Genomic DNA, 25024 nt, shown 5'->3' with positions numbered 1-25024 from the left:
CACAAATGTAGCTACTATATGTCACCATGCAACACTATTATAATATTGTTGACTGTAATCTCTATGTTGTTGTACCTTATACTCTCCTGATTTATTCATTCCATAATCAGATGCCTGTGTCTCCCACTCATTTTGTCCATCCTCGACACCCCTCCCTTCTGGCAACCATCAGTTTATTCTCTGTATCAGTAGGTTTGATTCTTCTTTTTTGTTTGTTTATTCATTTGTTTTGTTTTTTATATTCCACGTATAAGTGAAATCATATAGTATTTGTATTTCTCTCTCTGATTTATTTCAATTAACATGATACTCTCTAAGTCTTCTTGTTGTCACAAATGACAAGATCTCATTCTTTTTTATGAGTGTGTAATACTCCATTATATATCCATTTATCCTTCAAAGGACACTTGGGCTGCTTTCATATCGGTATATCTTCCTTGGTAAGGCAAAATATTGATTTAAAATTTTAGTTCATGTATTTAAAATATTATTATTTCATTTTGGAAGTATTTATGATAAACTTGAACCAAATTTCACAAGTTTTATAGAAAGTGATAAATTTCCTCATTTTTTAAACATTTAAATGTTTTTTTTTTTTTTTTTTAATTTTTTTTTCAACGTTTATTTATTTTTGGGACAGAGAGAGACAGAGCATGAACGGGGGAGGGGCAGAGAGAGAGGGAGACACAGAATCGGAAACAGGCTCCAGGCTCCGAGCCATCAGCCCAGAGCCCGACGCGGGGCTCGAACTCACGGACCGCGAGATCGTGACCTGGCTGAAGTCGGACACTTAACCGACTGCGCCACCCAGGCGCCCCAACATTTAAATGTTTTAATTTAAAACACTTTTAACTCTTGTGATGTAACAGTGAGTTTGGGCAATATTCATAAAGTCCAAAATGGTAGAATATTGACATTATAAGTTTTGAATATTTCCATAGGACCTTAGAAGGTTCACCTCATATTTGGTAATTTTATATTTTATTTTTATAAGTTTATACTTTTATTTGCAGTTATCTTTACCATTTATTTATTTTTTATTTTTTCCATGTTTATTTATATTTGAGAGAGAGAGGGAGATAGTGTGTGAGCAGGGGAGGTGCAGACAGACAGATGGAGACAGAATCTGAAGCAGGGTCCTGGGTGAGCTGTCAATACAGAGCCCGATGCAGGGCTCAAACTCACAAACCATGAGATCATGACCTGAGCTGAAGTTGGACACTCAATCAACTGAGCCACCCAGGCGCCCCTATCTTTACAATTTAAAATGAACTAATTAACATGTAATAAAGTCAATATTAAAAGCAATATGAGGGGCGCCTGGGTGGCGCAGTCGGTTAAGCGTCCGACTTCAGCCAGGTCACGATCTCGCGGTCCGTGAGTTCGAGCCCCGCGTCAGGCTCTGGGCTGATGGCTCAGAGCCTGGAGCCTGTTTCCAATTCTGTGTCTCCCTCTCTCTCTGCCCCTCCCCCGTTCATGCTCTGTCTCTCTCTATCCCAAAAATAAATAAACGTTGAAAAAAAAAAAAAGCAATATGAAATTTCACAATGATAATCTAGTCCAGACTCTGTATCAAGTTCAGCCATTTAAGTTTTATTTTTTGTTCAGAGTACTTTAAAATGAAAGTCAAATCAGAAATCTTTAGGTTTTTTTCTCGAAGATCATATTTCTAAGTCCTTCTCCCTAGATCCCACTAAATTCCTATCAAAGTTCTCCTTTCCCTTTATTCAAAGTAACACTCTCCTTGCATAATAGAATGAATCCCTGAGTGCTAACAAGGCCTTCCACAACCTAGTGTTATGGAAGACAATGTGCTCATCATTCTTGGTTCTTCTCACCCTGAGGATATCTCACTCCACATTGGCTGTATTGACCCCTGAACTTTGGGTGTGGCTCATTAAGAAATGCTGATGCATTAAAGGACTGCTTCCACTCACAGGCATGTTTGGTCTTGAACATGTCCTTTGCACAGCTTGTACCATGACTTGGTAGTAAAACAAAGTAAAAGAACCTAAGTCAACTCCAAGTTATCTTTCTGGTCAACCTTCAAATCCAGGCCAGTGATTTGGGTATGGTCAAGCTCAGAGATAACTTTTACTTTCTTCTTTTATACTTTATACTTTCTTTATACACTTTATACTTTCTTTTCTTCTTTCAAATTTCCCTCTTCTTTGTCTTTACTTTAAAGATAACATAAAATTGACTTTAGAATATGACATTAACCAATAATTACTCCCAATTTTCTAACAACCTAAAATTGCAGTTAAAAAAAAATAGAGTCAGCGATTTTCTTCACCCCAGTGAAGAAATCGTTACTATCAAAGAACTTATATAGAATTTTAAGTATGGTATGTATTGTTTTCTGCATGTTATCTGTGTTCACAAACGAAATCATTACAATACCTCTATGATTTAGATATACTATTATTATAATATTCTTTTCACAGATCACAACATTGAGGCACAGAGAGGTTAAAGTATATTGCCTAAGTCACACAGCTAGACAGTGACAGAGGTCAGATTTAAAGTCAGGCGATGTGGTCCCAGACTTTATGTTCTTAATAAACATACTATATGCCTTACAAAAGGTACAGGGCCCCAGGGACTACTGATAGCTAATAATGCAGAGCAGTTGCAGAATTTTTCAGAAATGAAGTAGTCGGTCAAGAGGGGTATTCCTTTCTGTTTTACTTTATTTTTTAGTTTTTGAAATCAATAATCACTTTAGTCCCTTGATTTGTTTTTGCCTTTGCCTACCTCCCTGGAACTGAGACCGTGCTTTCTTTTCTTCCCTGGTACTGGAATCCTCCCTGTGGTTCCTGGCTAAGTATTGAGATCATGCTGACCGATTTTCTGATGCTGAGGTCCTAACTGCTGACTTGAGAAGCGCTTATTCTTTTTAACCCCTGAGTGGATGACTGCTTTGTGTCATGAGGCATGGCTCCTAATATCAGATACTTCTTAGAAGTAATTTGCAAGGCCCACACTGCTTGAAGCACTTGTTGCTAAGGGAATCACCATAACCCTGGAATTGCCTTCAAAGTGGGCATTTGGGGTTTTATAGCATGGGATCATCCACTATTCTACCTCCATACATAGACCACGTAATGCTGTACACTGATGTACAACAACTAAATAGTCTGAATTTTGACTTAGTCATGATTTCAGATATTTTGTATGTGGTCAGACTATGTATCAGTCTATTTGTTTGATTAATTTCAAAATATATTTGCAATATGTTATTATAGTCTAATAAAAGTTGGCCACAGTTAAGGAGAATTTTGCTTAGAGAACATTTTTGAAGACTGCATCCTATAAGTCTTATGTTATTTGGCATATAAATAATGAATTTTCATTTTTTCCTTCAAATAGAGCTCTGCTTATTCTTTTGTTTGAATCCTCTTTCTCACATAAACTACATTGCTAACTTAAAAAAATCTTGCTATTTCTACAAAATATTCTATTAATATTCACTGTAGTCACAGAGAAAGCAGCTCACACACAGATTGCTTGTGGAGCACATCAGAATATTTTACCATGATTATATTAAGTGAAGAAAAAAGAGAATTGTTAGATTCACTTAGATTGATTTATTTTGTTTGTTGATTATAACACCAAATATCAGTTCCAGTTTGCTTTTATTAGAATAAGACTTATTAGAAAGCATTGACTAACTCAGCATACGCACTGCATGTGAAAATGAAAATGCTATTAGGAACATGTAAGAGCTTAATATTCTGAACATGCACATGAATCAATCAGTCACTGAAAGAAGATTAGAATTCACTGCACATTCTGCAAATCTAAATCTCTAAATTGCTAATTGAACTTTAATTGGATTTCATTCTAATTTAATTGTTAGCACAAATCAAAAATGTTTACTTAAATATGAGTATTCGAGAGATTTGATGGTCAAGTAATAGATTCTACTTAAGTCTATTAATTAGGCATAAGTCCCTGGTTTCTAGGGACTAAAATTCTATTCTGAATACAATAGCACTGAATAAGTTTGGGAAATATTTTTCTTAATCTGTAGGTAAAATTATTTTGTTCATTAAAATAGTGCTGTTCAATGAAAACTAGTCATAGGGAAAGTTACAATTGCTAAGTCTAACTATATCATATGACAGTCCACAAACAATTAAGATTTAAAAACGAAGGAAAACCAGGTTATTTAATTTCTATACCCTCTTTTATTTCAGAACACTTAGTATTCAATTATAGATAACTTGGCTCTAGGACTTTATCCAGCTTTTTCTCTTTTTCTCCTTTTTAGCCTGGGAATTTATATTTACAATATTTTAAGAAATTCTTGTAAAGTAATAGGCAAATGTTATCAGGTATTCTGCCTAATCAAACCAGTGTATTTAAAGCAATACACTAATGTGAATTTATATATTTAGCTCTTATCTCCCAAATCAACTTCCTTGTGCAGAATATATTCAGCTCTTATTTACAATTGAGAAATTTACCTAAGAATTTCAAAGTATAAATTATCCCAGCCACAAAGTTTGTCCCCTTTGAAAACATTTTTTTTTTTGTAATATTAAAACCTCACCAGAAATGGTGGCCTCAAAATTTGTAAAGATGATGTTATAATTAAGAAACATTAATTATATTGTTAAGGGCAATTAAATTCTTAATTTCAAAAGCAGACCTCTCAAATTAACATTTTCCCTATTTTATAGATGATAAAACTGAGGTTAATAATATTAAGTCTGTCTAAGATCACAAAGCTGATACAATAACTACCCCATCAGTACCTGGCCCTGTGCTAACGATTAAGTTAATTTTATTGTGTGGGACAAATAAGCAAGAATGTTTCCTTATGAATTATGAACTATTTCACATAAGTAACAGAAACTACCAGTAAACTCTGTCATAAACTGACACTCTCAGTAATGGTAGGTAGTATTGCTGTTTCAGCAGTTTGGGATTTTTTGTTTCCTTTTAGTAACTTCCAATCTCCTGATGCATTATTCAGGTGCATATTGCTGACAGTTTTTATGATCTGTGCATTTGGGAGGAAAGTGTCTAAGCAAGGCAGAAAGGTAGTGGAAGAGTTCGAGATGCATTTTCTATTTCACTGTTCGTTTTCTTCTGAGGTCAAGGTTATCTGGGTCCTCTCCTAACCTTGAATCTACCCCTCACATGCTATCAAATCTTCATTATTCTACTGACAAGAAGGTGCCTGCATCCTTAGTCTCCTTCTGGTATCTGTTCACTGAAAACATGTTATGTGAAATATTTGCCTGCCTCCTCACAGTATATTTACACTTTTTGTGTTGTTTATTTAAACAACTTTAGGTGCTCAGATTCTATTTAAAAAAAGATATGTCTTACAAAGTAGAGTTTGAAACTTTGCTTAGTCTAAGGTTTAAAACCATAGTAACAATTCATTTGTCTTGCTGTGGGGACAAGAAAAAAGATTGTAAAATTATACCCTACCCCAGGTATCATACAAACATGCATACCTTAATTATCTTTCGAAAAACAAATGTCTACCAGATAAAAATTCAGAGTCCATGAATTTATGTATGCAAAAAACATCTTTTTTTTTTTTAAGTTTATTTATTGACTTTGAGAGAGAGCGTGCACACAAGCAGGGGAAAGGCAGAGAGAGAGGGAGAGAGAATCCCAAGCAGGCTCCGCTTTGTCAGCTGAAAGCCCAACACGAGGCTCCATCTCATGATCTGTGAGATCATGAACTGAGCTGAAATCAGGAGTCAGATGCTCAGCAGACTGAGTCACCCAGGTGCCCTGATATCTCAATCTCTTCTTGAAGCCGCTATTCTGTCTAGTTAGCAATTACTAAATGTTTAGTCTATTGAAAGGAAATTGTGTCAGAATGTAGTGGTTTTCCATTCATTTCAAATATATGAAGATTTCTCTGCCACTGTTTTTTGGGAAAACACCGGGTGCATGGCCATCTTCTGCTGATACCTGCCAAAATGTACAATCATCTGTGGCTACTTTTCTTTTCTTTTTTTTTTTTTTTCAACGTTTATTTATTTTTGGGACAGAGAGAGACAGAGCATGAACAGGGGAGGGGCAGAGAGAGAGGGAGACACAGAATCGGAAACAGGCTCCAGGCTCTGAGCCATCAGCCCAGAGCCCGACGCGGGGCTCGAACTCACGGACCGCGAGATCGTGACCTGGCTGAAGTCGGACGCTTAACCGACTGCGCCACCCAGGCGCCCCCATCTGTGGCTACTTTTCATCAGCATATGCTCATGTTGGAGTCTGCAGGAGTCAGAATCTTGATATATTGTCATCTGATTAAGTAGTCTTGCCTCATGTGACATCCACCTCCTACTCTATTTGCTATTGAGTCATCCTGTCACACCACGGATCACTTTCTCAAGCTAACTTCTTTGCCTTTATTTGGGACAAAAAGGAAATGACTAACCAATGACTTAGGAGCAAAACTTTCCGTGAAGCTGCCTCCAGCCATTATGCATTGTATTGTGAGTGTCCTAGAACAGTGGCTGCCCTATGGTTTCATCAGTGGGCTTATTGTTCCCTGGATCTTCAGTGGGGAAACTGATCCAAACCCCTCTACTCTAATGTTTCTAAAAATTTACTGGAGGTTTAATGCCCAATTCCCTCCCTAGGAACAACTACAAGCCCCTTCTCAGGCATGAAAAACTATGAATCTTTCCAGAAATTCTCTTATTGGCTTCCCTGTCCTATCCCAGGGAACACATATACCTCCCTGGACTACAGAATGTCAGAAATGGAAGATTCTACCTTCTTCCACTTTGTTGTTTTAGCTAGGACTTCACTCATGAATACTCACAAAGTGCTTTCATTCAGCACATTGTGGTGGGCTGAATTTTGTTCCCTCCAAATACATAGATTGAAGTCTTAACCCTCAGTACCTCAGAATGTTACTGTTTTTGGAGATGGTGCCTTAAAAAAGGGAACCGAGGTTAAATGAGGTCATATGAGTGAGCCCAATCCAATCTAACTGCAACCTTATACATGGAGGTGATTTGGACACACAGAAACACCAGGGATGCACAAGGCCAGAGCAGAGGCCATGTGAGGACACGTGAGAAGATGGCCATCTACAAGCTAAGGAAAAAGACCTTAAGAGAAACCAAATCTGCCAACACCTTGATCTTGGGCTTCTGTACCCCAGAACTCTGAAAAATGAATTTCTGTTGTTTACGCCCCCCAGACTGTGATTATTTTGTGATCGTCCCCCTAGAAAACTAATACACTAGTATTTTAATTTTGGATTTCTGAGTCTATTTTGATTCTGAAAAACTGTGTATTGGCTGTTTTTCTTTAAATGTCTGCTATCATTCTTAATCTCCCACAAATCAGTGTATTCTTCTAAATGAATAGGGACTAGATCAGATGCCAGGAAATGGGAAAATGAAAAAAAAAACCTTTCTTTAATATTTTGATATGTTAACACTTCATAGATTATGCACAATAGAGTATTTATAAGTAAAAATTTATAGTCAAGTGTTAAGCTATAAACATTAAATCTAATTCTGTAACCAAAAACAAACATGGAGTTTACAGGACTAAATTTATAACAGGATCAGAAATTTAACAAAGTTAAGTTAGTTTAAGTTAGTTATAAAAGTTTTAGCCATTATATAAATTTACAATCAATCCAGCTTACTCCACCTCATTAAAATTATAAAACGATATGCTGTTTTCACTTTCTTACATCTGTAGAAACCCAACTCACATATAAAGTGAGCAGAACAGTTTAAGTCAGCATTCACAGGTAATTCACAGGTAAATAGATGAAAGAGAAAGATGTATTTGTGAGAATTAAATACTAGAAAAACAGTATGCTTAAGAGACAAAAATCCAGATTTAAGAAGGAGATTTCAGACATTATATGTTTTCTCCAGTATTGTTCAGTGATTATTTCACATAAATTCAACTCTTCCATACTCATCACATGAACTTCATCTCAAACAAACCATATTTGGTAACTTTAACAAACTATAACTGATTAGCCTCTGCGTGCATGCTGATACATATTATGTGATATTGTGTCCTGAATAATGGCTTTGACATTCATACTGGGTTTTTGATCTTCAGATTTGGGAGCATAAAATAATATATCCTGAGGAAGCATGTTAAGTATAAAATGGTCTTGTAACTAGATTACGAATCTCAACTATTAAATAATGACAGCTCTTAGTGTAGAGTAGGAGGATATCAAAAAGCAGCCTTTACAAATTCATACATCATTAACATGGAGGTAATTTTTATTGGGTCAAATATAAGCATTTACAAGGAGCAATGTGCCATTAATAAATAACAAAGATAAATAACTATTTTATTTTATTTTATTTTATTTTATTTTATTTTATTTTATTTAGTTATTGAGAGACAGAGACAAGCTGGCGAGGGACAGAGAGAGAAGGGCACAGAAGATCCGAAGCAGGCTCTGTGCTGACAGCAGAGAGCCCAATGAAGGGCTCAAACTCATGAGCCAAGCCTTGAGATCGTGCCCTGAGCCAAAGTAGGATGCTTAACCCACTGAGCAACCAACCGGCCACCCCAAAGAAAACTATTTTAAATGAATGAACTTGATTTTTAAATGTTAACAGAAATCATATTCTTTCATCTTATGTTTGATTTATACTCTAAAAATGTGATTTTTCTCAAATGAGGGAAACTATTAAATCATTTTCAGTCTAAATGAATAACACTGAGTAGCAAAGTGAAACAAAGCAGGGTTTTCATTCTTGTTTTGTTTTTTCTTTCTTTTTCTCTTTCTTTCTTTCTCTCCTTTTTTCTTTCTTTCTTCTTTCTTTCTTTCTTTCTTTCTTTCTTTCTTTCTTTCTTTCTTTCTTTTTTGATAGGGTCAATTGGTGCCTGGTTTCAAATAGGAGGATAAAAGTATGGATTTTAAAGATTGCTCAAAGAAATTTGAGTAATTTTACTTTTTAAAACAATTTTTTTTAATTTTTTTTTTCAACGTTTATTTATTTTTGGGATAGAGAGAGACAGAGCATGAACGGGGGAGGGGCAGAGAGAGAGGGAGACACAGAATTGGAAACAGGCTCCAGGCTCTGAGCCATCAGCCCAGAGCCTGACGCGGGGCTCGAACTCACGGACCGCGAGATCGTGACCTGGCTGAAGTCCGACGCTTAACCGACTGCGCCACCCAGGCGCCCCTGAGTAATTTTACTTTTTGAGTAAAAAGTAAGAGCAATCTAGAAAATGGTAACCATTGGCACACTTACAATTCTGTTTTTTCTGTACAAATATTTTTTTTTAATTTTTAATGTTTATTTTTGAGAGAGTGTGAGTGTGGGAAGAGCAGAGAGAGGGGGACAGAGGAGCCGAAGCAGGCTCCCTGCTGACGACAGTGAGCCCAATGTGGTGCTCAAATTCACAAACCATGAGATCATGACCTGAGCTAAAGAGTCATATGCTCAACTGACTAAGCCACCCAGGCACTCCTGTACAAAGAATATTTGATATAGGGATAATGTGATAATATTTTAGACAAAGCCTTGATTTTTAGTTGCCAAAGAGAATTATCATGAATCCAAATGACATAACATATAATAAAATCCTGTTGAACAGGCACTATACGTTTATTTTAAAATGTAAAGAAGCTTGAAACAAATATTCAAAGTTTTCCATAAATGCAAAAGTGTGGAAAATGTTGTATACAGAAGGACCTGTATATTTTCAGCAAAAATAATTCGTAAAATAATTTGTGAAATTTATTGAACACATTGAAAAGACAAAAGCAAAAATTATTTTTGGTGATATTGTGAATACCTATTTTCAATTTAGAGTCACCATAATTCTATTACCTGATCTAGGAATTATTCTATTTCTTATATATCCATATCCATACATATGTACATATGTCGTCTTCAAAACTTGACCCAGCATAGGTCAAACCTGAGCAGAAGAGAACTAGATACCCAGGCAAATGCACAAATTTTTATAAAAGTTGAATCTAAAAATATACCATTATAATTCACTGAGATAAATGTCATGATAGAAGAAAACACAGGATGCCATAGAAGTCTGAGGAAGGATATCAAACCTAGACTAAAAGAAACAAGAAAAACTGGAAAAAATAAGTTCTAGAGACATGTAAGTCTAATTATATAGACAGAGGAGGAACATTCCTCTTAGAATAGCAGCACATGGGAAAACTCAAAAGTAAGAAAAAGTAAGATTTATAGGTAAAGAGGACCTTGGGCTTTACATATTTAATACATAGGTTTGACTAGAATGTGTTTTTGAGTGACTCTGAAGATCCCTTGATTAAAAACTCTCCTGGTAGCTAACAGTATGGAATAGTTTTGCCTGCTGTTGAAATTTATGTAAGTGAGCAATTCATATACTCTTTTGAAACTGAATACTTTTGGTCAGCATTTTGCATTGGGATTTATCCATGTTATTGTATGTAACAGATCGTTAGTTTGCACTGCTATATAATATTCCATTGAGCCAGCCTCCTAGTTTATTTATCCATTCTACTGTTAATGGACAATGGGTTATTTTCAGATTTGGGCTACTGTAAATAATGATGATATAAACATTCTTGTACATTTACACTGAGAACATGTTAGAGTATTTTTTAAGTTTATTTATTTATTTTGAGAGAAAGGGAGGGAGAGAGAGAGAGAGTGAAAGAGAATCTGGGGGAGGGGTAAAGAGAAAGAGAAAGAGAGAATTCCAAGCAGGCTCTACACTGTCAGCACAGAGCCTGGCACAGGGCTTGAACCCATGAACTGTGAGATCATGACCTGAGTCGAAACCAAGAGTCAGATGCTTAACCAAGCCACCCTGGCACCCCTAGAGTATTTCTTCAGGGAGAAGTGCATTAAATAAATACAATGAAAGTGTCTAATGCCAATTTTGATGTATTATGGCCCTGGTGAACCATATCTAATTTGTGGACTTCCTAACTACTTTTCCTCAATTAGTGATATTTCAAAGTTCAAGAATAGCACATACCATACAATTTCACCTATATGTGGAATTTAAAAGACAAAACAAATGAATAAGCAAACAGAAAAAGCAGAATCAGACCTATAAATACACAGAAAAAACTGATGGTTGCCAAAGGAAAAGGGCTTGGAGGTTGGACAAAATGAGTGGAGGGGAGAGGGAGGTACAGGCTTCCAGTTAAGGAATGATTACGTCATGGAAATAAAAGGTACAACAAAGGGAATATAGTCGATGGTACTGTAATAGCATTGTATGGTGACAGATGGTGGGTACACGTGTGCTAAGCCTAGCATTAGGTATAGAGTTACTGAATCACTATGTTGTATAGCTGAAACTAAAGAATGTTGTGTGTCAACTACACTATAAACAAAAGAATAGCACATATTTCATAACACTTGATTTGTAAGATCTAATCTGGTCTAATAACTTAGAAATTAAACTAAATGGGAAGAATTTTATAACAAGAGGATAGATAAAAATAGGAACAAAATCGTAAAGATCTTTGTTCACTAGTTGAAGGTCTTGAGCTACATTTTCAGTGATTTGTAGTGTAGTTTTAAAACTATCATTCTACTCATGTGGAAGATGACTTGAAAAATATGCAAAGAAGAGAAGTAGGAAGTGTTTCACTAATTCTAGGTAGAGCTGAATGAGACTGCAGGGAAAAGAAAGAAGCAGGTGGATCTCTGAATAATTCGAAAATTTGCCGACATTATACCTTCTCATCCAGGGACATACTCATAGTTGTATAGTTTTAAACTTTACACGCTGTCAGAGGGATCAGAGATCCATTAGCCAACCAACCCTAGGTTCAGAACCTTTGTATTGCATCAGCATAAATTCATCAAAATTGTAGATGGATGGGAGAGGAGGTGTTGGTATGGTGTTGGTCTTTTAGCAACAAGAATTATTTACACCTCTCTCTTCTGTGGTTTTAAAAATAATAGAGAAATAGCAGGGTGCATAGGTGGCTCAGTCTGTTGAGCGTCCAACTTCGGCTCAGGTCATGATCTCGCAGTTTGTGAGCTCATGCCTCGTGTTGAGCTCCGTGCTGACAGCTCAGAGCCTAGAGCCTGCTTCAGATTCTGTGTCTCCCTCCCTCTGCCCCTTCCCCGCTCATGCTCTGTCTCTCTCTGTCTCTCAAAAATGAATAAACCTTAAAAAAAATTAAAAAAAAACTAATTAAAACTAATAGAGAAATAAAACATAATATTTAAATTTCAAGTATTTGCAAATAAAGCTCTTTGGAAAATGAAGCCTGAATGAATCCACACTTAGACTCCTTAATATCTTTTATTGAATTAAACTTAACTGCTTGGTCACAGGAAAAAATAAAAAACAAACAAACAACAACAACAACAAAACAGACTTTCTAAGCACGGGAAAGCATCAATTTAAATTATTTTGCACATAAAGAATCTGTATGTCTTACTGACAATCACTTCGGAAAAAAGAAATTCTTTAAAGAACTCAACTGAAAAATGCTAAGTTATTGCAATTAAATTCAGAAATCAGAGATTTTCTTGAGTTTTACTGCGGCTTTTGTCTTTAGTACTTAAAAATGGAAGGTGCTCTTAATTTGTGTACCAAGGGAGAAAAGGGATTAAGGAAAAAAGATGTTTCCCATCAGCAGTCCCCCTCAATTCTTTTAAAGAGGCAAGAGAAAGGGCAGTCAGAAGAATCTCCTCTGGAAAGAAAATGGAGGAAAGAAAAACAGCAAGTCTAGTTTTATGTTCAGTTTTAATTCAAGTCTCCAGATTTAGCACATAAAATACATGATACCCAGTTAAATTTAAAGTTCAAACAACACATAAAAAGGGCACCTGGGCTGTTCAGTCAGAAGATCATGAGACTCTTGATCTTGGGGTTGTGGGTTTGAGCCCCACGTTGGGGATAGAGATTACTAAAAAAATAATAAACTTTCAAAAACAAGAACTGATTTAAAAAATAAACAAAATGTGAAATTCAAATTTAAAGGATGTCTGTATTTTATCTTGCAAACCTAATTTAAGAGGTAGATAGATGGTCATAGAGAAACTGGGTGCTTGACAGAAGACAAATAACATAATTGGTTATTGACTAAGGTTTGAGGCTTAATTTGATCTAAAGTTCAGCCGTGGGTAGATTTTCAATGTTGGGACATTCTTCAAGGAGGCATTTTTGCTCACCAGGCCAGGTTTTATTCAGGGGTTTTTACTTTAAAAAGGAAAATCTTAGCAAGCTTGACCTCTAGGGAATCATCGATGTTTAGAAGAGTAAACACTAGAACCCCCAGGAAATATCCAAGTAAAAGCTTAATATAGTATATTCCATAACATAGTAAAAAAATTTCATGAGATGCCTGGATGGCTCAGTTGGTTAAGTGTCCAACTTCAGCCCTGCTCATCATCTTCTGGTTCGTGAGTTTGAGCCCCACATTGGGCTTTCTGCTGTCAGCACAGAGCCGGCTACTGATCTTCTGTCTCTCTCTCTCTGCCCCTCCCCCACTGGTTTTCTCTCTCTCTCTCTCTCTCTCTCTCTCTCTCTCTCAAAAATAAATAAACTTAAAAAAATTCTTTTTGGCACTTGTCCCTAGAGTAGATAATATCTAAAATCTTTTCTGCTTCTCAGATTTTATGATGTACAAGGAGATACAGTACCACTGAACTGTTCACTTTAAAATGGTTAATTTTATGTTATGTGAATGCCACCTCAATCAATTTAAATAAAAGACACTAGAGATACTAAATCTCTCTTTTAGTTCTTATTCTGTGAGTCTGGATACCATTAGTAAGCTTTTCCTCAAATGCCCTTTCCTCAGGACACCCAAGGTATTTATTCTATTTTGTTTTTTAACTTTATGATTTGTAATTCAATTTTTTCTCATCACGCCCTACTTCTAACCCTAAATATTGGGGTTTCCATTAATCAGTCTCAGAACTTTTAGTTCTCTCATTTTTATATTCTGTCCTTTGGAAACATATGCATGATCTAAAGAAAATGGTAATTCTGATACAATTTAACTTGGTGTATAATTACTTATAAAGGGTATTTGATAAAATTTTCATTTTTATTATTAGCTCTCTTAAGAAAAAGAGAGGCAGTGTCGGCCTGTGTATGGGATTTTGCAGAGGTTTGCATGGAGTCAACTGAGAGTTATAATGAATATATTAATATAGAGATATTGAGTATACCTTGATTTGATTATGTTTAGTCAGTGTTAACTATTTCAGGAATTTATGCATGACTTTAAATGCTTTAAGAGAAAGTATCTGTACACTTTGTTTTCATAATTAAAACATAGTTTTTGTGCCAAATACTATAGTAGAATACTTTGGTCTTTAAAATAAATAAATCATGGGCCACCTGGGTGGTTCATCAAGGCATCTAACTCTTGATTTTGGCTAAGGCCATGACCTCACAGTTTATGATATCAAGCCCACATCCTGGTCTGTGCTGACAATGCACAGCCTGCTTGAGATTCTCTTTCTCCCTCTCTTTGCTACCTCTCTCTCTCTCTCTCAAAACAAATAAATAAACATTTAAAAATAAATGAATTAAACTAAACTGAACTAAACTAGGATAAATAAATCAATGAAAGGTAGTGGAACTGAGGCCCTGCTCTGATGAATGTGAGTCTGACATGGGAGGGACCATATACAACATTGCAGTAGGTGTATGACATTTCTCCTGTTTTTACAGTGCTCTGAGAGACCCAAAAGTTACTTCTTGAGCTCTCCTTGAGACAGAAATTGAAAGCATTTGCAACAATACACAGCAGTCATTAACACCATATGAAACATTAGTCACAAGCATCTGTATGGGTAGAATGCCTTGATCTCTATGCTTGAGGGTGTGGGTGGTTGAGGTAGGTAGTATTATTACCTTGATATCATGAAGCTATGTGTCTTTTATAAACTTATTTTCTTCTCTGATTGACCCTTTCATCTCTATTTGTAAATACATTTAGATCTTCTTTATCAAAAATTAAATAAGCACATAATATTTCTTCCATTTGCAAAGCCATGCCTTAAGTTCCCGATCAGTAACTTTAAATTCCAGCCAAAGTTCTCAAACATATTGGTGAGTATTAATGAATTCAAATTAATTAATGTTTTTCCATCATTCCATTGTACCCAGTGATTCATTAATTTTGGGTATATGACAGCTACATTCTCATTCTCTTCCTACCCAGCAACTCTAAAACTTTAAAAAATCATCTCTCCCTCTGACTCTCCAAATCACTGGATACCAAGCAATTATTTAGATATACCCATTCCCAGGTATTTTATGATTCTTGGTGCAATTATGAATGGGATCAGTTTCTTTATTTGTCTTTCTCTTGCTTCATTATTAGTGTATAAGAATGCAACTGATTTCTGCACATTAATTTTGTATCCTGCGACTTTGCTGAATTCATGTATCGGTTCTAGCAGACTTTTGGTGGAGTCTATTGGATTTTCCATGTACAATATCATGTCATCTGCAAAAAGTGAAAGCTTGACTTCATCTTTGCCAATTTTGATGCCTTTGATTTCCTTTTGTTTGATTGGTGATGCTAGTTCTTCCAACACTATGTTAAACAACAGCAGTGAAAGTGGACATCCCTGTCGTGTTCCTGATCTCAGGGGGAAAGCTCTCATTTTTTCCCCCTTGAGGATGATGTTAGCTGTGGGCTTTTCATAAATGGCTTTTATGATGTTTAAGTATGTTCCTTCTATCCCAACTTTCTTGAGGGTTTTTATTAAGAAAGAATGCTGAATTTTGTCAAATGCTTCTTCTGCATCGATTGACAGGATCATATGGTTCTTTTCTTTTCTCTTATCAATGTGATGTATCACACTGATTGATTTGTGAATGTTGAACCAACCCTGCAGCCCAGGAATGAATCCCACTTGATCATGGTGAATAATTCTTTTTATATGCTGTTGAATTCAATTTGCTAGTATCTTATTGAGAATTTTTGCATCCATATTCATCAGGGATATTGGCCTGTAGTTCTATTTTTTTTTCTGGGTCTCTGTCTGGTTTAGGAATCAAAGTAATTCTGGCTTCATAGAATGAGTCTGGAAGTTTTCCTTCCCTTTCTATTTTTTGGAACAGCTTGAGAAAGATAGGTATTATCTCTGCTTTAAATGTCTGGTAGAATTCCCCAGGGAAGCCATCTGGTCCTGGACTCATTTGTTGGGAGATTTTTGGTAACTATTCAATTTCTTTGCTGGTTATGGGTCTGTTCAAGTTTTCTATTTCTTCCTGTTTGAGTTTTGGAAGTGTGTGGGTGCTTAGGAATTTGTCCATTTCTTCCAGGTTGTCCAGTTTGTTGGCATATAATTTTTCATGGTATTCCCTGATAATTGCTTGTATTTCTGAGGGATTGGTTGTAATAATTCCATTTTCATTCATGATTTTATCTATTTGGGTCATCTCCCTTTTCTTTTTGAGAAGCCTGGCTAGAGGTTTATCAATTTTGTTTATTTTTTCAAAAAACCAACTCTTGGTTTCATTGATCTGCTCTACAGTTTTTTTAGATTCTATATTGTTTATTTCTGCTCTGATCTTTTTTATTTCTCTTCTTCTTCTGGGTTTGGGGTGTCTTTGCTGTTCTGCTTCCATTTCCTTTAGGTGTGCTATTAGATTTTGTATTTGGGATTTTCCTTTTTCTTGAGATAGGCCTGGATTGCAATGTATTTTCTTCTCAGAACTGCCTTCGCTGCATCCCAAAGCGTTTGGATTGTAGTATTTTCATTTTCATTTGTTTCCATATATTTTTTAATCTTTTCTCTAATTTCCTGGATGACCCATTCATTCTTTAGTAGGGTGTTCTTTAACCTCCATGCTTTTTGGAGGTTTTTCAGACTTTTACCAGTGGTTAATTTCAAGTTTTATACCTAGGAATAAACCTAACCAAAGATGTAAAGGATCTGTATGCTGAAAACTATAGAAAGCTTATGAAGGAAATTGAAGAAGATATAAAGAAATGGAAAAACATTCTGTGCTCATGGATTGGAAGAATAAATATTGTCAAAATGTCAATACTACCCAAAGCAATCTACACATTCAATGCAATCCCAATCAAAATTGCACCAGCATTTTTCTTGAAGCTAGAACAAGCAATCCTAAAATTTGTATGGAACCACAAAAGACACCGAACAGCCAAAGTAATATTGAAGAAGACCAAAGCAGGAGGCATCACAATCCCAGACTTTAGCCTCTACTACAAAGCTGTAATCATCAAGACAGCATGGTATTGGCACAAAAACAGACACACAGACCCATGGAATAGAATAGCAACTCCAGAATTGGACCCACAAATGTTTGGCCAACTGATCTTTGACAAAGCAGGAAAGACTATCCAATGAAAAAAAAGACAGTCTCTTTAACAAATGGTGCTGGGAGAACTGGACAGCAACATGCAGAAGAATGAAACTAGACCACTTTCTTACACCGTTCACAAAAATAAACTCAAGATGGATGAAGGACCTGAATGTGAGACAGGAAACCATCAAAACCCTAAAGAAGAAAGCAGGGAAAAACCTCTCTGACCTCAGCTGCAGCAATTTCTTACTGGACACATCTCCAAAGGCAAGGGAATTAAAAGCAAAAATGAACTATTAGGACTACATCAAGATAAAAACTTCTGCACTGCAAAGGAAACAATCAAACAAAACTAAAAGGCAACTGATGGAATGGGAATAGATATTTGCAAATGACATATCAGACAAAGGGCTAGTGTCCAAAATCTATAAAGAACTCACCAAACTCCACACCCGAAAAACAAATAACCCAGTGAAGAAATGGGCAGAAAACGTGAATAGACATTTCTCTAAAGAAGACATCCAGATGGTCAACAGACACATGAAAAGATGCTCAACGTCACTCCTCATCAGGGAAATACAAGTCAAAACACATTGAGATACCACCTCACACCAGTCACAGTGGCTAAAATGAACAAATCAGGAGACTATAGATGCTGGGGAGGATGTGGAGAAACAGGAACCCTCTTGCACTCTTGGGAATGCAAACTGGTGCAGCCGCTCTAGAAAACACTGTGGAGGTTCCTCAAAAAATTAAAAATAGATCTACCCTATGACCCAGCAATAACACTGCTAGGAATTTACCCAAGGGATACAGGAGTGCTGATGCATAGGGGCACTCTCAACAATAGCCAAATTATGGAAAGAGCCTAAATGTCCCTCAACTGATGAATGGATAAAGAAGTTGTTGTTTATATACACAATGGGGTACTACGTGGCAATGAGAAAGAATGAAATATGGCATTTTGTAGCAATGTGGATGGAACTGGAGAGTGTTATGCTAAGTGAAATAAGTCAGGAAAAGAAAGACAGATACCATATGTTTTCACTTTCATGTGGATCCTGAAAAACGTAACAGAAGACCATGGTGGAGGTGAAGCGGGAAAAAAAAAAGGTTAGAGAGGGAGGGAGCAAAACTATAAGAGACTCTTAAAAACTGAGAATAAACTGAGGGTTGATGGGGGGTGGCAGGGAGAGATGGGTGGGTGACGGGTATTGAGGAGGGCACCTGTTGGGATGAGAACTGGGTGTTGTATGGAAACCAATTTGAAAATAAATTTTATTTAAAAAAATGAAAAAATAGATGTACCCATTAAAATGTTTTTAACATTTAAAAAATCATATTAAAGATAAGCTCACTAAAATATTCAAGTAAAATATTTGCATGTTACATTGCATTTGGCTTTTTCATTCTGTGATAATGAATGAATAAAAAAGACAATAGTCTATGTATCATTTTATTAGAAAAATTAGGCCAGTGGTGATTAATCATCACATGTGCAAAAAGCAATACAATTTTAGCCCAATCAGATAGTCATTGTCCTTAGAAAGATATCCTTATGTTCTATTTTAAGGTAAGATAAAATTATTTAATATCATGTCCAAAATTCTATAAATATACTATTGAATATTATCAGAAAGTGAAGCATAAAGATGAATGTTGTAAATTTTACATTTCTGTGAATGCAGGTCTCTCATAACTTGTCTCATGTTACAAAAAACATGTTTTTACTTTCAATATTATAATTATAATTAGGAAATAAGTATATACCAGATTAGGTTTTCCTTGAACTTGCCTTTAGAAGGAATTATTTTCATTCTTCTGATAATTTGGCTTCATACAAGTGAAAATTAAAGTGTTCCAGCTCATGTTATTTTATAATAATATTAGAAAGTATGTTATGTGGAAGTATTACATAATTACCAACATTTTGAATATAATGATTGCTATTCAACTACCATTCTACTAATGATGAAATAGAGATTGATTTTATTTCATACCACAAGATTTAATACGCAGCAATTTTAACCTCATCAGAAACTGCCTTCTTTTGATGCCTAACAGCTTCAAGATATTTTGTTTTAATGCCCTGGTACTAAAATTGTGCTGTAATTAGGATATGTAAGAAATAATTTATTCATTCTCAATTTCTTAAGGTCATATTATGGATTATCTTAAAATGCAATCTGAAGCAAATTAGGATGTTAGGAACATTTTACCACTAAACTTGTAAAATGGGAAGAGAACTGTGTCTATGCAGATTTTTCATCAAATAAATTCCTTTTTGTTTGCAAAAGAATCAGTTACATAAGTAGTGATGCAACTTGAATTTTGTCAGATTATCATAGATTTCGAAGAATAACATAAGAATGAAATTGTCAAGTATTACATTTTGATTACACATTTGCAGAAATCAAACTTATTCATAAATGAAATCCACACAACGAAAATGCAATTTTATATTCTCACAGGCTTTTTGAGAAGCATAAATGAAGTAATGCTTGAGAAGTTGCTTTGTAAACCATAAAATGCTATTATAATAAAAAACATTATTAGTAATCTCTAGGAGTTAATACCTACAACTGACTTGCTAGAATGGTTTTGGCTTTTGGTAAATGAAATTTGCATTAAAGACATACAAATATTATTAATTTGTCTTATAATATTTTAACATCTGTTAGAATTTAAAAGCTGTATATCTTCTAAATAATTTGCTATTTTGCCGTACATTGTAGACCTCTGTCTGTACATAACTACATATAAACAGTTCTGGAAAATATGAATTATGAGATTTTTGTAGATAATTATTTAAAAGGGAAAATAAAGCCCAAGACACAGTACTTTTAATTTTTGGATAAATTTTATATTTTATAATAGTGTTTTTCTTTGAAAATTTTACTTGCACTCATCAAAAATATGTACAAAATACCTTTTTTCCACAATTAACTAAAGTCTAGGTAAAATTGCCTTTATAATGAAGGTTAAGTACTTTATTATATTCACAAATATGTCACTAAATTAGCAAAATAAGGCATAAAATCCTATACAATAGAGTGTAATCACTATTTTACAATAAAATGCAGCTACCATAGTTCTTAATAAGCAGGGAAGCAATTTATTATTAGTTGGATTTAAATTTAATGATAACTGAAATAAATGCTCTAAAAAAGTATATTTACTTATTATCTGATATTTATAAAGTGCCCTCTTAAAGCTTCAGGCTATTTATCATATTTTATCTAATGGACACACATCTCAAAACTTAATTCCCAAATGATATTATACATTAAAGCAAACAGTTATAACCTCATGTCTTTTTTTAACATCCAAATTACCTTTGAGTTCCCCAAATCCCTATACTTTCTTATAGCACATTTTTGCACAGATAAACATACACAAGTATCAGACCTTTAAAGTACAAGTATTACTTTTTGTTAAAAAAAATGTTATAGATTTATTTTCCCTGCTTCTTAATTATACCCAAACATCATCTACTTAATTACATTTTGCTTCTTACAATACATACACAATAATGATTCATTGATCATTAAAAATCACTGTAGAGAAAAAATTAACACTATCTAATCAAGCTATATAGGCATTGATTCTTTGGCCTAGTAATCCTGTTTTGAAAGTACACCACAACACACATAAAATAGCACACAGACAGGTTATATACAGTATTATTTGAAATAGCAAAATATTGAAAACCACATAAGTATCCATTCACAAGGCATTGATAAAAGTTTTTTTAAATATAATTTATTTACTAAATTTTATTCTATGAAGCAGTCAAAATTTGAAAAGACTCTATCATCTGCTTCCTAGAAATACACCCACATGTACATGGTTAGTTAATTTGCAACAAAGGAACCAAGAATCTACAATGGGGAAAGTGTAGTTTCTTCAATTAGAGGTGTTGGGAAAACTGGATAGCCACATGCAAAAGAATGAAGCTGGATATGTCTTCCACCATATACAAAAATTAATTCAAAATGGATTAAAGACTTGAACATAAAACCTGAAACCTTAAAACTCCTAGAAGAAAACAGGTGGTAAGCTCTTTGACATAACTCAGAGATACTTTTTTGAAACTAATACCAAAGCAAAAGCAAAGAGAAAGAAAGAAAGAAAGAAAGAAAGAAAGAAAGAAAGAAAGAAAGAAAGAAAGAAAGAAAGAAAGAAAGAAATAGGACTACATCAAACTGAAAAACTTTACACAACAAAGAAAACCATCAACAAAATGAAAGGGCAACTTACTGAATGGGAGAAAATATTTGCAAATTATATATACAATAAAGGGCTAATATTCAAAATATATAAAGAACTTATAGAAGTCAGCAACCACAAAAACCAAACGATCCAATTAAAAAATGGGCAGAAGTTCTGAACAGTTTTCCAAAAAGACATAGAGATGACTAACAGGTACATAAAAAGATTTTCTACATTATTAATCATCCGGAAGATGTGAATCAAAAAACCACAGTGAGGTATCATCTCACACCTGTCAGAATGGCTAGTATCAAAAAACACAAGAAATAACAAATGCTGGTGATAGATGTGAAGAAAAGAGAACACTTTGTGCCCTGTTGGTGGGAATGTAAATTGGTATAGCTATTATGGAAAATAGTACGGAAGTTTAAAAAAAAAATTAGAACTACCTTTTGATTCAGCAATTCCATTTCTGGGTATTTATCTGAAAAAAAATAAAAACACTAATTCAAAAATATATGTGCCCCCCCCCCCCCATGCTCACTGCAACCTTATTTACAATACCAAGGTATGGAACCACCATAAGTGCACATTGATGAATGAATGGATAAAGACCACGTAAGACATGGATGGACCTTGAGGGCCATTATGCTAAGTGAAATAAGTGAGATAGGGAAAGACAAATACTGTATGACCTCTCTTGTATGTGGAATCTAAAAATAATAGTAATAAGTTCATAGATACAGGGAACAGATTGGTGGTTGCAAGAGGCGAGGGCTGAGGGTAGGAGAGATGGGAAAATTTGGGGGTTTTTTTTGGTTTAAATAAATTGAATAAAACTTTTAAAAACCCAACTCATTGGGCAGAATCAGGCAGCCCAGTGAGTTGATCAATTAGGCTGATCAAACAGCCCTAACCAAACACAGGCCTCCAGAATCAATTAGAAGTCTAAAAATAACTAATAGTTGATATGTAACAATAATGACAACTGAATTGCCATTCTTTTTCTCCGCTTTATAAAAAAAATTAGGAATGAGATGGATGGAGCTAAAGAGTATTATGCTAAGCAAAATATGTCAGTCAGAGAAAGACAAATGCCATATGATTTCACTCTTATGTGGAATTTAAGAAACAAACAAATGAGCAAAGGGGAAAAAGAGAGAGGCAAACCAAGAAACAAATTTTTAACCATATATAGAGAAAAAACTGATGGTTACTGGGGGCAGGGGGGATGAAATAGGTGATGGGGATTAAGGCATGCACTTGTTATCATGAGCACCGGGTGTAGTATGGAAGTGTTGAATCACTGTATTGTACACCATTGTACACCTGAAACTAATATTACACTTATATTAACTAACTGGAATTTAAATAAAAACTTTAAAAATGTAAAAAAAATAGGAAGATTTCTATCACCCAATAAATAAATCTATAGGATATATAGTTAAGGAAAAATATATTGCAATATTGGTATGTAGATATATGATTACAAAAAATACAAAAAGGACTAAACCAGAAGCCAAAGAAAAAATTATCTAAATAGATGCATTACAGTGGGTTATAAAAGTTAGGTGTTGCTCTGACATTGTTTTTTTATACTTGTTGGATATAATATTTTTTAATATTTATTAAAAATTTTGTTTAATGTGTATTTATTTTTGAGAGAGAGAGACAGAGAGAGAGAGCAGCCTCCAGGCTCTGAGCTGTCAGCACAGAGCCCAACGCGGGGCTCAAGCCCACGAAACTAAAGATCATGATCTGAGCTGAAGTCGGAGGCTCAATGGACTGAGCCACCCAGGTGTCCTGCCTTTTCTTTTTTAATAGTGCATTCTTTCACAGGTGCCTTTTGGTACAGTGGAAGGCTGCAAGGGAACCTTGAAAAATTCTTAGTAGAATTGTTTGTTACGATATTGGAGTAGCCATTCTGGAAATTTTCTATTTGTATTATAGGATAGAGCAGACATGTGTTTTGACATTATTGGAATGAGATTCTTTACTTTGGGAGACGGTATATAAAAATATGGAATCTATGAGATGTGGAAGAACTATATGGTATTGGATTTAAATTGTAAGATTCAGTATATACGTAAGAGTTTGTCACTGAAAAGGCCTAGAGGCATGAGACAATCTAACGTCCAGAATTTCACTTTGAAATGCCATTTCTACTAAAAGAATCAAGAACTTCTCTAAAGAAATAGCCAACTCTGGGTCAGGAGAAGGAACAGTATAAAGTACAATACCTTAATGTGCCAGAAAGCACAAAGGTGTTAGAAAGAAAGACAGACAAAAGACAGACAGAGGTGGGTAGGTGAGCAGGAGAGGGGGAGAGAATGAAGGAGAGAAGGAGGAGGGTGGATGAGGAGGAGAAGGGAGAGAATTTGAGAAAGAGAAAGAGATTCCTGTTTTGTTTTGTTTTGTTTTGTTTTGTGTTGTGTTGTGTTGTGTTGTTTTGTGTTGTTTTGTTTTGTTTTGTCAGAGTCTGTTAAATTGTAGACCCTGCACAGTTCTTTACAGGATACCAAAGAATTCATGAGCACTCAATGACACCCAAAGAGTAGAGAAGGGGCACTTCTTTGCTTAGGAAAGTTTGCATAATGAATCTGAAAGCAATGACAAAACTAAAAAATCACTATTTTGCAATTACCAAAGTAATTAACTGTTTTCAGTAAGGGTAACCAACGGATGCTGAAATCATTGAGTAAAAATTTGTTAGGGAAAAGGATATTTGCATGCTCATAAACACAAGGAGAAATCCCACAAAGATTTCTCATCTCTTGATTACAAGTAGGGGGAAACATATTTCTAGCGGAGAGATGTTGCAGTGCTACCTTATCCAAATGATCCAATTTAGGGTCACTAATTATGAAACCAACTAATATTACAAAACTTCTGCCAAGATGCAATAGAAAGTACGTAGATAATCTGTTATATTAGTTCCAGAAATAGTTAACCTGAATCTTATTATGAGTTAAAAGTTTTTTTAATGTTTGTTTATTTCTGAGAGAGAGAGACAGAGGGCAAGTGGGGAGGAGCAGAGAGAGAAGGAGACACAGAATCCAAAGCAGGCTCCAGGCTCCGAGCTGTCAGCACAGAGCCTGACATGGGGCTTGAACTCATGAACTGCGAGATCATGACTTGAGCCGGAGTCTGATGTTTGACTGAGCCACATGGGTGCCCCATTATTATGAGTTAACCATCAGGAAAATTTGACATATTTGACATTTTGACTTATTGTACAAGATAATTGATTTGAGTTGTCAAAAATATCAGTGTGATAAAAGAATTTTGGGGATCCTTTTACAGTAAAGGAGATTAAAAATAGATGCCAACCAAATGTCACTAGTGATATTTGATTGGGTCCTCAGTCAAAGATATCCCTCCCAAAACACCTTTTGGGATATTTGAGTAAATTAAAGTTATGAGCTTTAAAGTGGATTATATTGTTGTATTGTTATAGATTATACTGTTAAATTTCTGGGTTGCGATAATAATACTATTGCAAGAGATAACATAAATGAGACATACTGTTGACCATTGGTGATTCAAGGTAAAGAGTATA

This window comes from Puma concolor, chromosome F2, assembly GCF_028749965.1.
Source record: "Puma concolor isolate L17-30 chromosome F2, mPumCon1.1.hap2, whole genome shotgun sequence".
Classification (NCBI taxonomy): Eukaryota; Metazoa; Chordata; class Mammalia; order Carnivora; family Felidae; genus Puma; species Puma concolor.
This window is presented reverse-complemented; position numbering follows the sequence as displayed.